The sequence below is a fragment of the Columba livia genome, chromosome 11 (assembly GCF_036013475.1).
Source record: "Columba livia isolate bColLiv1 breed racing homer chromosome 11, bColLiv1.pat.W.v2, whole genome shotgun sequence".
Classification (NCBI taxonomy): Eukaryota; Metazoa; Chordata; class Aves; order Columbiformes; family Columbidae; genus Columba; species Columba livia.
In genome coordinates, this window is record NC_088612.1 from 10,586,919 (window position 1) to 10,604,898 (window position 17,980).

Genomic DNA, 17,980 nt, shown 5'->3' on the forward strand with positions numbered 1-17,980 from the left:
TTATGGCTGATCCCATGTAGTTTCCTTTTTATCACACTGCCGTGCCCTATAGCAGGAGAGCTATACAGCACTTAATCTACAGGAAAAAAAGCCAAACCACCGTAGTTAGCTGACAGGCAAAGGCAAAATGAGTCAGGTCAGTAGTCTGCACCATCACAACAACAACTGTATTTGTGTGATTTGAAGAAGAAAAACCATGCTGGGTGATTGCGTAGATCAAGCCTCTCTGAGCAGTTTTGCACAGGCATAATCAGTGTCTGCAAGTGAGTATTGGATCTGATTTACATCCAGCTGAGAGTGGTCAGGTATCAATGAATAACCCAAAATAGGAATTACTTCTTTCTCTTGATTAGGAATTAGGTACCTAAGACGCAACAATGAGCAGGAGCAGGATGCTATAATGACTTGAGGCTCATACATACCCCATCACACAAACCATAAGCCTTCCCGTGTCCTTGTAAGAGATTTTTTGCAGCATTTTAGTGATACTGCTATTCAGAACAGAACCCCTTTGGTGTCAGGTTTAGTCACTCCCAGCCATGCTGTGCGAAGCTTTCCTCTCCTCAAAGGAAAAGGAAAAATGAGGCAAGAGGGAAAGAAAAAAAAAGGGCCCCCTACCCCTTTGCATGCAGATACCTTTACACTCACCCTAAACTACAAAGGTGAGGCTCTTGATGAATTTTGGATTAAAAGGAGCAATATGCCTCCCTGGACATCTGGTCTGTCGTCAATAATGACATTAGGATCTGTCACATAGGAATTGCCATCTGTGATCCGGTCAGGGGCCTTTCAAAGGGAAGGAAACGGGAGGGTGGGGATCAAGGAATGATTTGCTGCAGGGAAAAGCGACTTGCAAGCTCCGGAGGTGCCTGTGCCCTTCCTTCAGCTCTGCAAATCATTCAATTCCTCCATCAGGTTTGAGGATGAAGGTAGAAAAATCTTGGGTTTTTGGAGAAATCTTGGGAAACCTTTGCTAGAGGGAGGAGATGAAGTGGGGAGACTTCAGGTTGTCTGCAAGGAGGTTGGAAAAAAAGGGCTACACTGAGACCTGAAGCCTCATCCAAACAGAAGATGAGGGTGATGCTCAGATGAAAAGAAGAGCTAGAGACCTAAAAACGCTGGGAGAGGTTTTCTAGCTGCTCTGTGAATTTTTTTGCATCATCTGGGTTACACCACCTGCCCAACCTCTCCCAAACTGGAGCTCTTTGGGAAGGTTGGTGTCTCTGGAAACTCACCTGCTGCCACGGCTGCAAAAGCAACAACATTAGAACCTCCAGGGACCCAGGGATGCTATTTTCCACATATTTTGTTTTTCTCTTTATTAGCTAGGTATAAACTTTCCCCACGGAAACCTAAGATTAATCCCATCACCAGCCCATCAGCTATTTATTTAAAGAGGTACATCCTCATCTTGTATTTTGGCCATCAATCCCCATTAGTTTCCCTATCTGGCTGATTGAATAGTCCATCGCCTGTACTAATAAGCACCCATTAGTTGTTCCACAGAGCTTTGGTTTTATTAGAAACAATTCATGTCAGTCTAGGCCGGATGAAATGCTTTTAGCTGGATTGTTTTGATTGCATTACTTGGAAGGTGGCACACAAGCGCCTGGAAGGTTAGCGAGATGCAGCATCTGATGGAGCTGCTTTTGCACGTATGCGATGCAGGAGAAGTGACGATGATTTAGGACAAGAGGTGATGGTGTTAAAATAAAGGAGATTCAGGTTGGACATGAGGGAGAAATTTTTACACTGAGAGTGGTGAGAGCCTGGCCCAGGTTGCCCAGAGAGGTGGTGGATGAACCATCCCTGGAGACATCCCAGGCCAGGCTGGACGGGGCTCTGAGCAACCTGAGCTGGTGAAGACGTCCCTGCTCATGGCAGGGGTGGCACTGGAAGAGCTGTGAAGGTCCTTCCAACCCAAACTATTCTGTGATTCTATGATGTGGTTGTGAACAAGGCGAGGATTTGCTGCAAGCTTTAAATCTGCAGAAGTGACTCTTTGGTTTGCACCGTTTGGGTCAGTCTAGAAGGAATCTCCAGCACTTTGAAGCAAATGTTCCCATCACCTTCTGTCTGGCTTTGGGCTTTCAAACTCTGGTGGATATCAGGACTTGTCATTCCTTTTTCATTCTCCCTCTTCATTCCTTGCACCACAAGCCCAGAAATTTCCCTTTTTGCAGCATTTTGAGCTGCAATAAGCTATTTACAAGCATTTTGGCTCGCTGCTCTGAAAAAAAGAAAAAAGCGTGGAAGGCAGGAATTGCTACAAATCACTATTCAGCTGCTCTTCATCACGCCAGCTCTGGCTTCCATCTACCCGACAGCCCCGCTAAAAGGATAATAATGCTTTAAAAATAATGCTTTAAAAATTAGAGTCAGCCAAACAACTACTTCATAAATTCATGGCCTTGCCCTGATCCTTTCCAGAAGTTTTTCTTTCAGATCGAGTCCACGGCAGACCTTGGATTCCTTCTCTTTGGAAATGCTGCTGCTTTTCCACTTCCCGAGCGCTCGCTGGGTCACCCAGCTATGCAAAGGGGGTTACCAATTATGTGTCATTAGCTCAACAGAAACAAGCCTCCTTTCAGGATAATCTTGTGATCTCTCCTTCAGAGAACATGGGATAATCTCTCCATGATATTGTCTCATTGTGGGATTTTTGTCCTTGATAGATAAATCGGGCCCGAAATCCTATTAAGAGCGATTCTGCTTCCCCTGAAAAGAGACAAACTTGCAGGTAAAACATATTCTTGGCAAACTCAAAACAGACCCTTGGCATATCTACTTTATGAGAAACCGCTCAATTTTGCAGCACCTGTCTCCATCTGTGCCACTTCTGAAAGCGACTGAAGATCTAACACAGCCCTGGCTTTTCTAATCCCAATATGAAAGCACCAGAGTGGCTTTTGCCCCATACCAGGGACATCCTGTGGGGAATTAACCTTGCAGAAATGGGGATGCTGGTGCAGTTAATTAAGAACTACCTGAAAGGAGGTTGTAGAATGGAGTGCGTTGGTTTCTTCTCTCAAGTAGCAAGCAATAGGATGAGAGGAAACAGCCTCAAGTTGCACCAGAGGAGGCTGAGGTTGGATCTTGGGAACAGTTTCTTCTCCAAGGACTGTCAGGCATTGGAACAGGCTGCCCAGGGCAGTGGTGGAGTCACCATCCCTGGAGGGGTTGAACAGACATGGAGATGAGGTTCTCAGGGACATGGGGTAGTGCCAGGGCTGGGGGAATTGTTGAACTTGATGATCTTGAGAGTCTCTTCCAACCAAAATTATTCTATCCAAAAATCATCTTGATGGCCAAACTGGGAGGTGAGCTCTTGAGTTGATAATGTGTTGCCTTCTTTTTTTTTCGCATTAAAAAATGTGGTAACACAGCACTGCTGATTTCCCACAAATAAATAAAATCAATGACAAACAACCCCAACTCTGATAAAAACCACCTCCGCCTGTAAAGATACTCACGTCTTCTTTTGCCTAGAATTAAAGCAGAGCCTTGCTGAGAGGAAGCTTAATAATACACACTGGAGGTCGGGCTCCAGGGAGCCAGAAAAGGTTATTAGAATCTACATTCCCTTGAAGCACAGTTTTGTACCCTGCTTAAGTCACGAGTTTATTATTAAGAACAATATTTTGCATTAGTAGAGCTCCTTGAAAGCTTTGGAGCCCTTTGCGTGATGCGTAGCTGGTGGTGTGGATTTTAACCCGGGTTTCTCCTGTGGTTACTCTTTCATCGTGATGGGGCTTGTTTTGACCTTTTGGTGCCTCTTCTTAGAGGCACAACAAATAAATAGAGAATTTATTTTTGAGTACCGAATCTGAAAATGGCAGCGAGTTGGCTGGATTCCCATAGCAGGTTCATGCCTCTTGGTTGACATGTAGATTTTTTAAGATGCAAAGAAATATTGTCTTAGTAGCAGCCTCCCAGACACCACTGCAATAAATACAGACTCTGTTTAGCAATCTCTGCTTGCTGTTCAAATCTAGGGTCTTTATGTCATTAAGGAAGTTATGACAATAGAAGAAAAACAGATTCATCAGCCATGAAAGGAGTTTGAAAATGTTGTTTTAAAAAAGTATGTAGATTTTATTTTAAAAAGGTTTAAAAATAAAGTCTCTTCTTTTAGAAATCTGACAACTCCAGCAAAGTCAAATTGCTTCTCAAGGGATGTTGACGGGAAGCGGGATCCTACCCAAGTCTGGGATTGATAAAAAAGGAAAGTAGTCTGTGTTGTCTTAGATTTTGGGGGTTTTTTATTTACTCAGAGCCGTTCAGCCGTGAAGGACTCTGGTCCCTGTGGTGCATCTGTCGAGTTTGTGGTGCACGGACATCAGTGTCTCCCTGTAGCTGTTTTTGCATCTGAAAATAGTGAGAGTGATCTAAATCTCTTGGGTTCTTTTCCTTCTTGGCATTTTGCTTTTGGCCTCCTCCGGCTGTTGGGAAGCAGGAACTTGCTTCCTCCGTGAGTCAGGGGAAGCTGATGTACAAGAAAAGATCTACAGGCTTCTCCAGTTTTGAATACTTTTTGGGGAAAGTATGAATAAATCTTATATATTTATACATCTCATATAATAAGGCCCATTCCCTTCCAGTGTTGTTTTGCCGTGTCCCACCCGTCCTACACTGCCTGATTTTTTTAGTGCCCATCAGCCATTTCCCTTGGTGCAAACAATAAAATTTAATTAGATTAATTTTGTTGGAGCTGCAGGAGGGTCTGGCCCATCTGCTACCAGTGAAACCACAAGAAGCTGGGAGAAACATCTTTCCCCCTCGCTGCCAAAACCACTGGGTCTGTAACGTCTCCTGTGTCACATCCTCGCCCCAGGACTGGCAGGAACACATCCTATCTTCAAAAATAAATCCATCACGGGAGCAGGGAGCGGATGAAGCTGCTGCAGATATAAAGGTCAAATTATAAAGGCCATGTTAAAATATGCTCATAGGAAATGACAGCTTATAAGTGCTCTGTTATATAATTACTTATGTCAGGCAGATAAGGCTGGACAGCAATTATTTTTAACCAAAATCACGCAAGCAACTGCTGTAGCAACTTTCCTAGTTTTCAGCATTTCTTTTAGTTATCATTTTGGGGGTAAAACACAGAGCTTTGCAGGATGAGCAGCTGTCTTAAAGGGTTGGTTTTCACTTTCTTCAGTCTGAAGGTGGGGATGCTGCCTTACTTATCTTTTTTTTTTCTCCCTTCTCATACAAGTAAACCCTATGCATCATAGTCCACTGAGTCCTTCCCGAACTGCACCCAGAGGGATGCCCTGAGATGACCCAAAGCAAGAACATGGGATGGGAAACCACATTGTCCTTTTGCAGGTGGGTGTCACAGCCTTTTGCTCCAGCCTGGCACACAAAATCCAGGTTCTGTTGCTCCTGCATCAGCTTCCAGCCTCTGCATGGTCTCAAATCTTCTCTCATGTTACCAGAGAAGCTTTCTTAGCCAAATATATTTCTCTGTCCCTTATGGAGAGATCTTGGGACTACGTATCATCTTATTTAGCGCTTTAGTCTTGGCTTTTTGACCCATGCCTGGGGGTGCTGTCCCCATTCTATCAAGGTCTTTTGAACCTCAGCAGAGACGTTCATCATCCTGGGGCCTCAAGGAAGGTATCGATCATGTATGATGAATCGGCGCATGTGTCATGCAGAAGGAACAATCAGTTAATGGATGAAAGATGTGAGAGCTCGTGCTCTCACCTCGGGTCACTGCTTGTTCCTCCTCCCTGACGTGAGGATCTTCCTCGGTGGTGTGGGACATGCAAAGGAAAAGGGCTGCTGGTGTTGGTGGCACCTTCTCCTGGGGACACAGTCTGGGTCCTCCCGGGTGGCACCGCCACAATTGGGTTTTGGGTTGAGGGAAAGTTAAATGGAAGGCCGCTTTGGTCCATGGTAGGGAAACCAAGAGGACCTGGTGCAGCAGATGACACAGGAGAATATCGTGATGAAATAAAGTCTTCCTCAAGTTTTCCACCGGTACCCTGGGGATTAAACAACCCTTTTTTCTGCAACGCAGCCTCGACAGCTCTGGCCAAACCTCTTACCACCGCAGTCTGAGCAGGGCGATGAATGTCCTTCTGAATCAGGTGGATTAATGGGGTTTTTATTCCACACACAGCATTAGTGTCATTACACGAACGGAAGCTGCCAACGAGTGGCATTGGTAAAGATCTACGGGTTTAAATTGAATTTTCCCTCTCTCTACCACTCTCCAAATATCTCTTGCTTTAAAGCAGCATAATTCATTTCACCTCCAAGGCTAAAATGTCACATTATTTTAGCTTCCCGACTTGATCGCTGCATCCCTGAGCAGCGGGTTTGCAGCATGGAGAGGTGCTGGGTTACGTGGTCCATAGGGACCATGAGGGACACGGGTGGGTGCTTGAGGCACCAGCACTAAAAAACTACCCATGGCCGGATCACTTTGGAGCTCCACGGCTTTGGAGACAAAGCCAGGAAGGAGGAGATGCCACAAGGCTCTTGTTCATGCCGCTCTCCAAGCCTGCAGGAATTACTGCAAACAGTGATTTATTAAATCTTTGTAACCCAGCGCAATATCACGCATCCCCACTGAGAGCTCTTCTGCATGAGATGTTATTCCGAAGGGCTGTTTCCGATTGATTTTTTTTCACCCCCTATTTTTTTTTCCCCCGTATGAATGTTTTGGAAGAAAAGCACATTATTCCAAATGCGATTAAGTCATTTGGAAGAGGATTATGGTGTTTTGGAATAACACCCTCTTATTCTAGAATGAGATCAGTCACACGGGGAGTTAATCGGAAACAGCTATTTTTGCTGCTCTGGGAAACCTCCACCAGCACCACGAACAACCGGACAACTGGAGTCGCTCCCACCGGTGCCTTCTTCCACCCATGGGATCTAAGGCCAGCCACTGAATTATGGCTCAGTAATTTAGAGGTATAATTTAATTATTTCTGGGCTTCTTGTAGCAGTGAAGACCTGAGAGTCCTCCATAGGAATTGCAAGAAATAGGTATTTCATGGACTGAAAATCAAGACGATTTGTAAAGAGCTGTTGCCTGCCAGAGACGTTCGCTTCCCCAAAAGCCTCTTGGTTTATTTCACCGGATCAAACCACCCCGGAGGCATCTGTTTTCACACCCACAGCATCACTCTTCCCATCGGCCACGGGGATGCATCCCTTACTGGTGAGCTGCATCCCTTGGCCGTGGACACGACGAGCATCAGCATCGCCCATAACGCCACATCTTCCGCACACACACGGCTCTGCCATGATGCAACAACCCAGGAACTGTGGGCTTGCATATGCCACAAATTATTTTTTTCATCCTCTGATATGTATTTATTATTGAAAATTAAAGGGTTTCCTAAATTTTTATTTCTGAGCCAGGCCAAACACAGCTTAGGCAGTAAGCAATGCATATTTATTTCCAGCTTGAGAAGGAAAAATATAACTTCTTTCGTTGTGTTTCTATAATTTCTTTTCTGTGCATATGCAAATTGCTGGTTTATTTGTGTGAGATTTATGCAGCTAAATGATGGGGAATTATAGATGCAATTCAGCACTTAGAAAGGAGAGAGACAATTGCTGCAATTTGCTTGTGCCATGCGCTAATTCCTTCAGGAAATGCTTTTGCTCATTTATTTGCACCAATTTCTGCACCCCTAAGCAAGCTGGGGAGATTTTATCCAGAGTCAATATACTGCAAATGGTATATATTTCTTTCTGCCTGTGCTATCACCTCCCCATAATACTTTAAGGCAATTAGTAACAATAATGAAATATAGCTGTGATTTCTCAGTGCTGGAGAAACGCAGCCAGTGCTTGTGAATCAAGCACATTTTCTGGTCAAATTGGCCATTTAAGCATGCTGCTCAGGAAGCTTTAAATCCACCTCCATGGATCACTACGAGCTAAGCTCCATGCGGGGGAACTGTTGGAAGCAGATTTTTTTCCCTGATTTTTTTCCCTGCCAAAACTGGACTAGCTCTGCCGGTGACGCTTGTGGGTTTGGGGGAACCTCTCGCCCTGGTGAGAGATGACGGATTGTGGATGCTCGTCATCCTCGCTGATCATAGAATCACAGAATAGTTTGGGTTGGAAGGACCTTCCCAGCTCCCCCAGTGCCACCCCTGCCATGAGCAGGGACGTCTTCACCAGCTCAGGTTGCTCAGAGCCCCGTCCAGCCTGGCCTGGGATGTCTCCAGGGATGGTTCATCCAACACCTCTCTGGGTGACCTGGGCCAGGCTCTCACCACACTCAGTGGAAAACATTTCTTCCTCATGTCCAGCCTGAATCTCCCCTCCTTTAGTTTAAAACCATCACCCCTTGTCCTATTGCAATAGGCCCTGCTAAAATGTCTGTCCCCATCTTTCTTGTATGATGCAGTGAGATAGTGGTTTGCAAAGCCAACAGCAGCAAGAACTGGGGCATTTCACAGGTTCTCCTCCATGTATCTGCAGGGTAAAGCTGAGCAGGGAAATCTCACAGGACCAGGATGCAGGATGGAAACAGGACACAGGGACGGAGGGTCCAGAGCCCCAGGAACCAACCTGGAGGTCCTGCAAAAAGGACTTGTTGTAGTTAAATGTCACAAGACAGCTGGTGCCCAGCACTTCGGAGAAAGGGAAGTGATTTAGGTTTGGCCATTATCAGAAAAACATGTGTGGAGGACGGGGCAAAGAGAAGAGCAGCCGTTTTCTATTAGGATAAGAGTAGGTCAGGTGTAGTTAAAACTGGGTAAATGGAGCAGGAAATGTGGCTGTATATTACTCACCCAAGATATACTGCACACATTAGCTTTGTTTGATCGGGTTATTTGGAGATTCGGCACTCCGAGTGGTGTTTTAGGGTGGCCAAATCCAGGCTTTGTACTCTATTAAAATAAATATATTGCTAGTGTTTAATAAAGTCACAGAGTTTCAATGTAACCGAAAGTCTGCGAGCGGTCTTCTCTAGAAGTCTGAGGTCTTAATGAATCCATGCCTGCTATGGGCTTTTGAAGGTGGAAGGTGTGATTTTAATATTGTTTATATAGGAAAATAATTTATGAATATTCATATGATGACGTTACCAGCTTCAATGTGTTTCTGCTCTTGGGAACTTCAGTGGTTTTTCTATCGGTGGCAGAGACCTGCCCTGTGCAAGGGCTGCAGGTTTTACTGCAAGTGCTTGTGGCTACCCTGGGCTGTAGAAAGGCTGGTCTGAAATTTGGGTATGAAAACTGCACCTTATTTGCAGAAGATTTAGGAAAAGGCACTTTTTTCTGTTAAAAAGGCACATGCAGTGTGGATGGAATTATTGGTACTGGGCAAGGGAAAATGTGTTGAACTTTTTTTTTTTGGTGCTTGAGGAGTTAAAAGTGAGTTTTAATGAAGAATTGTGTATCCTCTCAAAAGTGGAGAAGAAGCTGCTAAGGCAGACAGTCATACAGAATTAACTTGCATTAGGTGGTTTTCTGTAATACAACATAAGAACTTTCATCTCAGCTGTATCCTGTGTACATCTGCATTTACCTTTGATGCATTTGACCTCCCCCTTGGTGCATGGACAAGCTCTTTATCATTTCCCTGTGGCTCCTTCAGAACCCCTGGGATAAATATGTGAAAAATACGTGCTCCTGGCATTGCAATGTCCCTTTTTCCTTTCAGTGACAGAGAGCTGAGTCTGGGTCCAATTGAGACACTTGGATCCTGCTGATTCCCTACCTGAAACCTCACAAATCCTGTTTTTTGGAGAGGAGCTGCTGTTACAGCTGGGGCTATTGCTGTACATGCAAACAGAATCATGGAATAGTTTGGGTTGGAAGGACCTTCCCAGCTCCCCCAGTGCCACCCCTGCCATGAGCAGGGACATCTTCACCAGCTCAGGTTGCTCAGAGCCCCATCCAGCCTGGCCTGGGATGTCTGCAGGGATGGTTCATCCACCACCTCTCTGGGCAACCTGGGCCAGGGTTTTACCACTCAAGATAAAACAAATGGGGAGACTTACCCAGCTCCCCATTCCCTGTAATGCCACGGGGTGATGGATGGTTCATCATCTGCAGCCTCCAGTCCATCTGCGGGCAGTAAATCCTGCGGAAGCGCTCGGGACTGACCGCAACTTTGTTCCTTCTTTGCCTCCAACAAAGGTTTATTGTTTCGGCATGACCTGCTTTTAGGAGCCCCCTGAGTTCCAGCCATATATCTGTCCTTGCTGAATCCTGAAGGGCTCTGGGACCCCGGTGGGGTCACCAAAAGGGTACAGCACGGCTGGACGGCAATTATCCCCCAGGCTGGGAAAAGCCATGGCTAAGGCTGCACCGTGACCTGGAGCCTCTTAGAAAAAATCTTTGAAGGGTCCCAGGCAAAGCTCCTGGCTGCTCTGAATCAGCGTGTCCTCCCCCAGGCATCCTCTGCAAAAAGAATTAAATTGGTGTTTCTGCTTAATGGTGAGTTTATTTGGATATCACATAGTAAACAAAATGCTTTACCCTGTCCCAGACACCCCTGGGCTGGTGGGGAGTGTCTTTTGACTCTTGGGTGAGTGCTTTTGGGTGAAATCCTGCAGGACTGAAGTGCTGTGCTTCAAATTTATGGGGTCATTAGTTTCCTGTTTCCCAGCTTCAGGCAGCTTCTGCCTGGCAGAGCCACTAAATGGGGTTAAACCTGAAAGAAATGGGCAAACCGTGAGTGTGCAAATTGCTGGGTTTGTGTTGAACGGGAGATGAGAAGCAGAGCCTGGATTGTAATAGGCAAAATAAAACAAGGTGGTTTGATACAATGAGAGGAAACGGCCTCAAGCTGCACCAGGGGAGGTTGAGGTTGGATCTGGGGAACAATTTCTTCCCCAAAGGGCTGTCGGGCATTGGAACAGGCTGCCCAGGGCAGTGGTGGAGTCACCATCCCTGGAGGGGTTGAACAGATGTGGAGATGAGGTTCTCAGGGACATGCAGGGACATGGGGTAGTGCCAGGGTTGGTCTTTTCCAACCAAAATGATTCTATGATTCCATGATTTGTATTTGTCACAGCTGGGGAGGGGACAGCCAGGGAGGTGCCACTGTCCCCTGCCCGATGGGCTGGAGAGGAGGCAGCTGTTCCGGAGGGAAGCCTCCACGTGCCTCCTCTTGATGCTCAGCAGCACTTTGTTTAATCTCCTCCAACAAAAAGTAGCCCTGTTCCCTCTCCCAGCCACAAGCAAACTCTGTCTCTGGAATCAAGCAGCAGCGCCTGGCAGCCCCTTCTCGAGGCTCCAGTGGGAGCGAAGGCTGTTGGCTCCCGTCAATCCGCTAAAATAAAAAAAAATGAAGGGCAAAAGGTGCTGGTTTTGGGGGGAAGGCCACTGTCACCCCAGGGAGATGCCAGTGTGTCCTGTATGCATTAATGAAACACTTTCTTTCCAGTTAGGACTTGAAGGATGCTCATTGAAAATCAGGCTGCCATGGAAACTGAAGGTGTTTACTCTTTTGGGATTGTGTTGGGCAGAGGCAGGAGAGGTGCAGGAGGGGAAGAACAGCATCTGCAGATGAGGCATTTTAGCGAAACCCTTGATTTGCCACCAGTTGGTACCTGTCTGTTGCTTACAGTGGCTAAGTGTAGGAGAGGAGGGTTCGTCTCTTTGCTGGCTGTTTTCCCAGCCCTGGGAACCTCCCTGCTCTCAGTGTGTCCCTGCGTGGATGTGGCACATGGACCCTCGTGCCCTCAGAGGCTTTTGTGTAGCACCCGCATGGGGTCTGGAGGGGACCAGGAGCTGCAGAGGCACCAAGCATCCTTCTTTAGGCACCAGGTGGGGGACCTTCAGCTGTCAGAGCCCCCCTGGTCCCTGTAGAACAGGTGTGAGCATCCCAGTCCCCTGCACCCCCTCTCACCGTACCTTGAGCATAAAGGCTGGGGAGGTTCAAACACGGAGAAATAATGGAATTATTGCACTTCTCAGCTCTGTCATGTACCATTCGTTTTAATTAACACAGCACATCCGTACTGTGACAGCAGTATTAACGAAGGTGAGGAGGTTATTGTGGAAAAGTGTCATCTTCCTACACCTTGTCACTTCGAGAGCTGTCCCTGAAACAAAGTCCCCTCTCCTTCCCCTGCTCCTTCTCTCCATCTTCTGGCTCTTGCTGGGAGCATGTGGCCATGGGCAGGTGCTGGGGGCACAAGAAGTACCTACTAATGCATGTTTAATTAGGATAATTAAATGAGTTGTATGGGGAAGAAGGATTGGAGCGTGTCCCTGTTGCACACATGATGCAGCTCTTCGAGGTGACTCACACAACACCCTGCAACACTTGGCTGTGAGCATAGATACCGCTGGAGGTCATGATTAAGTCTAATTAATTGCAAAGATACCCAGCAGTTTCTGTTGGGCACCGTTTTGCTTGGGCACAAAACAGCGTGGGCAAAGCTGGGAGCCGCACAATGGCTCATTCTGGGTATGAAGGCAAAATGCAAAGAAATAGATAAAAATAAAAAGCAAAGCAGCCACCTTCCCTCTCATCAAATGTTCCTGAAATCAGCACGTTTGTGCAGAAAACCAAAACATTTTTCTGAGTGGGATGGAAAATCCTGAGCTCCAGAGGACGGGGCTGTGCAGGTGCTTCGAGCATCGCCCACCTGATCAATTAACTCAGTTTGGATTTGGACTCCAGTTAACACACTGCCAGTGTTTTACCACCATATCCAGAGCCCTAATTACAGTGATTGCATGGATCAATTAGCAGCTGCTTAAAGCCATTAGCGGCCTAGCCAGTATAGCCCATAGCAGCCCTGTGTGTGGTGAGATTTCATCAGGTGGGACCCGTCCTCCTGGTTCCTGCAGCAGGCAGCCCCTGGAACTATTTTTAATTTGAATTTTAATCTTGTTTTCCTCATTGCACATCAGTAAAAACACTAGTGATGTCCCCAGCAGGGTCGCTGGGCACCCCCAGGGCTCGGAGGCATCAGTGTGGATTCTCTGATGTCTGATAAAATCAGCCTCTGCTCGCTGAGATGCACAGAGTCAGGCAGGATGGATTTGTGCTGGGATTGCAAAAACCTGCTTTTTAAGGAAAAAAATATTTATATTTTTAAGGAAAAATCTTTCCATTTGTGCCTTGTTTGGCTGCAAATGTTTCTTTTCTTCGGGATTTTGGCATCTCCTCTTGGGTTTGGCCAAAAGGTGACACTTTTGCTTCGTGATGGGCTGTTGAGTCAGAAATTTGTGCTTGTTCAGCACTGGAAGAAATACCCAAATCCCCCAAAGTCTGGGATTATCTCAAAACATCCATTTTCAGTGGGAAAGGCAAAAACCTTTCCTGGGGCCTCATCTAGGGGGTCAAGCAAAACAGGGGGAGAAGCAGGGGAGGAATGTGGATGTTTTTTCATACCTAAAGCCATAAGGGAAGACAAATATTTTCTCTGTGCCTCAGTTTCCCTGTAGGAAATGTAAATATCGCCTCTGCCTGCCCACGTCACCCATGGTGGCTCCAGTTGAAGGATGGAGATGAAGTTCCAGGCTCTTCATGAAAACACCTTGATGTCCTGGTGAGCACCAGCACCTCGAATACGAGGTTTGCATTCACGATAGACGATTCAGTGAATAACATCCAAAATACTCCCCAAAGAGGTAATTTCTTTCAAAGTCTTCCTCAAAAGTGCAGGTTAAAAATGTCCCGGGAGAAGCTAGAGGCTGTAATATTAATATTAATAAATAATATAGATAGTATATAATAGAATAATAATAACGTATATAATGCAATAACTATATATGTAATATATAATCTTGTAATATTCAACATCTGACATGCAGGGACTTTTTTTTCCCTTTTTTCCTTCCTTTGATGAAAGGATTTGCAAGGTTTAATGGTCATACATCCCAGCCTGAGTGGCCCTATGGCCAAGGCGTCCTTGGTGGCCTGTCTGTCCCCAATGGGGAAGAACCCTTTGCATTTTAAAAATGTGAATAAATGGAAAGTTGTTTTTTTTTTTGGCCTTTTTCCCTCACCCTGGTTTATGCCTGGTTTGGTCTGGGTTTTTGTTTGGTTTGTTTTGTTTTGGGTTTGTTTCTTTGTTGGTGGTGGTGGTTGGTTGGTTGGTTGTGGCAGCGGCAAATATTTCTCATCTGAAGGATGATTTTCTCGTTGGGAAGCGGATCACTCTGTGTGTGACTTATCTTGTTTCTAGATCGACGTGCCTGGGGTTTTATAGACACAAGTGCCCTTGTATCTGCTCGTGGTTAGTTGATAATGCAAAAACATATGGGCTGTCATGTACTTTTCAATGTATTCCTGTGCTATAGAATACAGAAATAATCCGAGGGGTTAAATAAAAAAAAAAAAAACCTCGAGGATGGTATTGTTCGTGCTGGATAAAATCCTGTGAACAAAGCAATTGGCATCATTTCACTTGCAAATTGAGCAGCGAAGCAAAATACCGTTTATGAAACTGTAATTTATTCTTGGAAAATCAAGCACTTACAATGTCGGCTTGTCGCAGGTTAAGCTACAGAAAAGGGAAAAAATAGATTAATGATGAACGTGACAACATTTCAGGGCAAATCATCACAGTGAAAGCCTTTGAAAAGCTTGTATGCTCTCTGCACAAACTGCATGTGTTTTTTTTCCCCAAGAACATTAAACCAGCGATTTCCTTGGGGCTTGGTGATGCCGGCTGCAGCCGAGCAAGGAGCAGCAAGGTCAGGAAAGGTCCCCGTGCCCCTTTGCCCGCAAACTGCTGCATCCCGTTTTGGGGACCCCTCACCACCTTCAGAAGCCAAAAAGCAAAGTCTGACTAATATTTTTTTCCTCCTTTCTGCAATTAGTCCATCCCTTAACTATTCTCTCTCTTGCTGGTGTGTGTATTATATTCTTACGTTTTGGTGCTGAATAGACAAAGTCACCCCTGCAGTGGGGACGTCACTGTTGCCACCACAACAGGGGCATCAAACCCCATCATCAGCCCCTCCAGAGAACCGCAGGAGATGCTCTGTGAAGATGGGTCTCCCAAAGTCTCCTTTCTGCCCTGTATTTTCCTCCCTATCCCTCTCAGCCCTTTTTCTTCTTACCAGGAGATCGCTCACAACTGCACTAACACCCCGGGGAGTTGTTGCAATGGGGATGGGAAGAAAATTAATATAATTTGCACAAGATGAGGACAGAGCTCATCAAAATAAGTCAACAGGTGATTAGGAGGTCTGGAGTTTCTGGACCATGTAGAGCCATAAATCCCATATTGAGATCTCACTCCAGACTTGTGTCTTATATCTTTATTAAGGGAAATACTAGAAAATAGTCCCAAACCCAGAGATTTCTGCACCAGCATCTTTGAAGGTCTCACCCCAAGCGCTGGATCTCACCTCTGCCTTGGGAAAAGGGTCTTGGCAGGGAGGGAGGAAATTCCTGATTATCCAAACAAAGTTTCTGATAAAGAAATTAATTAAACGGCCTCAAACGTATTATTACTGGTGGTGACCGAGTCATGACTGGTACCCGACACCCCATAGAGGGACAGGGGGTGTTGTTTCAAGGAGCATTTGGGGCTCCTAGGGTGATGTGGGGCTGGGAGAGGGTTTCATTATAGTAAGATATTAAGATTTAATTCTGCCTTTTAACACTTTCAGGTAGGCAGATAACATCTGTGTGAGCAGAAGTGCAGTTTTTTTTACACACCTTTATATCCCCGCAATGAGGGTTTTTTTGGGGGCAGGAGCGGGTTTTTCCATAATTCAGGCTGAGCCATCGCTCATCTCCCCGTGGTGCTCCCTGAAGGTGATGGTAAAACGGAGTTCGCGACCCAAGGAGCTATTGCCAGTGGTAATAGTGTGTCACGTATTAAGGGAGCATGTTTGAAACCACGTTAGATTATTAAAATTCATAGGAGTGATTTATAGGGGTTTTTAAAAACCAGCAGCTTGCCAATATAAATTGGCTTAGGAAAGTCAACTGTAATCCACCCAGGTCCAAATAATGACATTTCCTCCAATACATCCAAAAAGCTGAAAAGCAGAAAATAATATCCAGGCTCCAGAGATAAGGCGAGCACCCAAGGGAACGAGGACGCTGAAATATTCATGCGATCGCAGATTGGATGGTGGAAATGGCCCTTCCCAGCGGCTGTGTTTAGGGACTGATGAATTTAGTTACTCTACCTTTATATTTATCGCTCAGTAAACAAGACAAGCTCCTTCACGATGCCGAGCAAGACTAATTTAGCTATTTTAGCGCTAAGGAAATGGCTTTCTGGGCAAGATGAGGGTTTGATAGGAAGCGAGTTTTGTATGAAATTAGGAGATCTTTTTTAATTTAGCCAAGGCAGCGAGTGTTGGTGGGTTCTGTGGTGTGACCCAGATTTGAGGATTAACCCACCTGGCCCAACCCTTGATTTTGGGGGACACTGCACCGAGAGGAGGCTCAGCCTGTCGGGGCCGCCCCCATCCACTGATGAAGACGTTCCAGCTCTTGATTTTTAAAGATTATTTTTCAAGGCAGAGCCCATTGCTATAAAGGTTTTACAGCAGCCGTGCCGGAATTAAGCGTGGCTTCGTAAAAATGTCAGCAAATGAAACAGTAATGCCCGAGTGGTATTAGCGCTAAAATGACCTTTCAGATAGTTAAGGTTTTATGGGATATTATAAATTCTCCCTGCGTTGGCAGGGTTGTAACTAGGACATTAATGGCAACATCTTCTCCAGCGATACCTGAGGCAAGAACCTGGCTGAAAATACCCAACGCATTTTATTGTTAGTATTTCTGGAGCTGAGAGCTGACATGTTTCCAGAAGAAATTCGAATGTGCATGGTCAAAAGCAGAATTCTTTTATTAAAGAGGAGTTTTGAACATTCAGGTAAGGGCTTGGTGTTTTTTTTGAGACTACTAATATTTCCAACAGCAAAAAAAAAAAAAACTGAAGTGATTTAAACACATCATTTGGATTCTTTTATTTCCTTAGTTTCTGAGGCTTTAGATTAATATTGTCAAGCCTTTTTTTTATTGCTATGAAGGGAAGGAAAGACCTTTTTTAATGAAAACCATGAGCTTTATACAATACCTTGACTCTGCAGCCTCTATTTGAAGCACCATATTCTACTTCACTTACACGAGTAAGTGAGCTCTGATTTTATTTAACCTCTTGCATTGCCACTGGGAAACAAAATCAGTTTTTATGCCTGTATTTATTACGAAGTATATGTTTAGACAATCCGTGCTGCAATTTAGCAGTTTCAGTTTCAGGAGCTTCGGGGAGTTGTTTGAAGCATCTTCTCACTCACTGCTTATTGAAACCTCTTTGGAAACCTCTCTCTGGACTCGGTCTCACTCATTTATTCCCCACAGCCTTTTGCTTTGACCCTCCTTTGGCATCAGGAGGAGAGGACAGGGGCTGTTCCTCCGGTCAACTCATTGATAACTGTTTTCCCAAAGCCGCCCTTGCGTTGGGAGGGACTTTCTGGCTGCAGATGGTGAAAATGAAGCAAGAAAAAAAAACCTAAAATGATCTGGAGAAAGCCAAAGGCATTGCAATATTTTAATTTTGGCAGTGAATTGATGCTTGGAGTGAGCTGGACAGCCAGGTCCTGCAGCCTGAGTTCCACGGAGAGGCAGCAGCTCCAGCTCCCTTCCCTGTCTCTGCGCAGGTAACGCCTGAAAACGCAGCTGAAACAGCCCAAAAATAAGGGAGATATCGTAATTCAGACTGGTGTGAGCTGGCCAGGTTGCCTCGGTCGCTGCAGGGCTGTGGCTGTGTCCCCATAGGTTCAGCTGACCCCCAAAAAATCACCGTTATCCCCCTACCATAGTGGATTAAAGAAAACGGACCCAGCATCGACACCCTCCTGTCCCCAGGCAGCACAGGGGACAGTTGTGGGTCACAGTCCCGCAAAGAGTCACCAGGTAAAGGATGTCCAGTTGGCACCTGAGGCAATGGGAAAAAGCAGATGGCAGCACCAGCTGCGCAAGAGCCAAGATTAATTGGGAATTAATTTGCACCTCCAAGCATGAGGTGTCACCCCAGGAGCTCCTCGTCCCAGCCCTG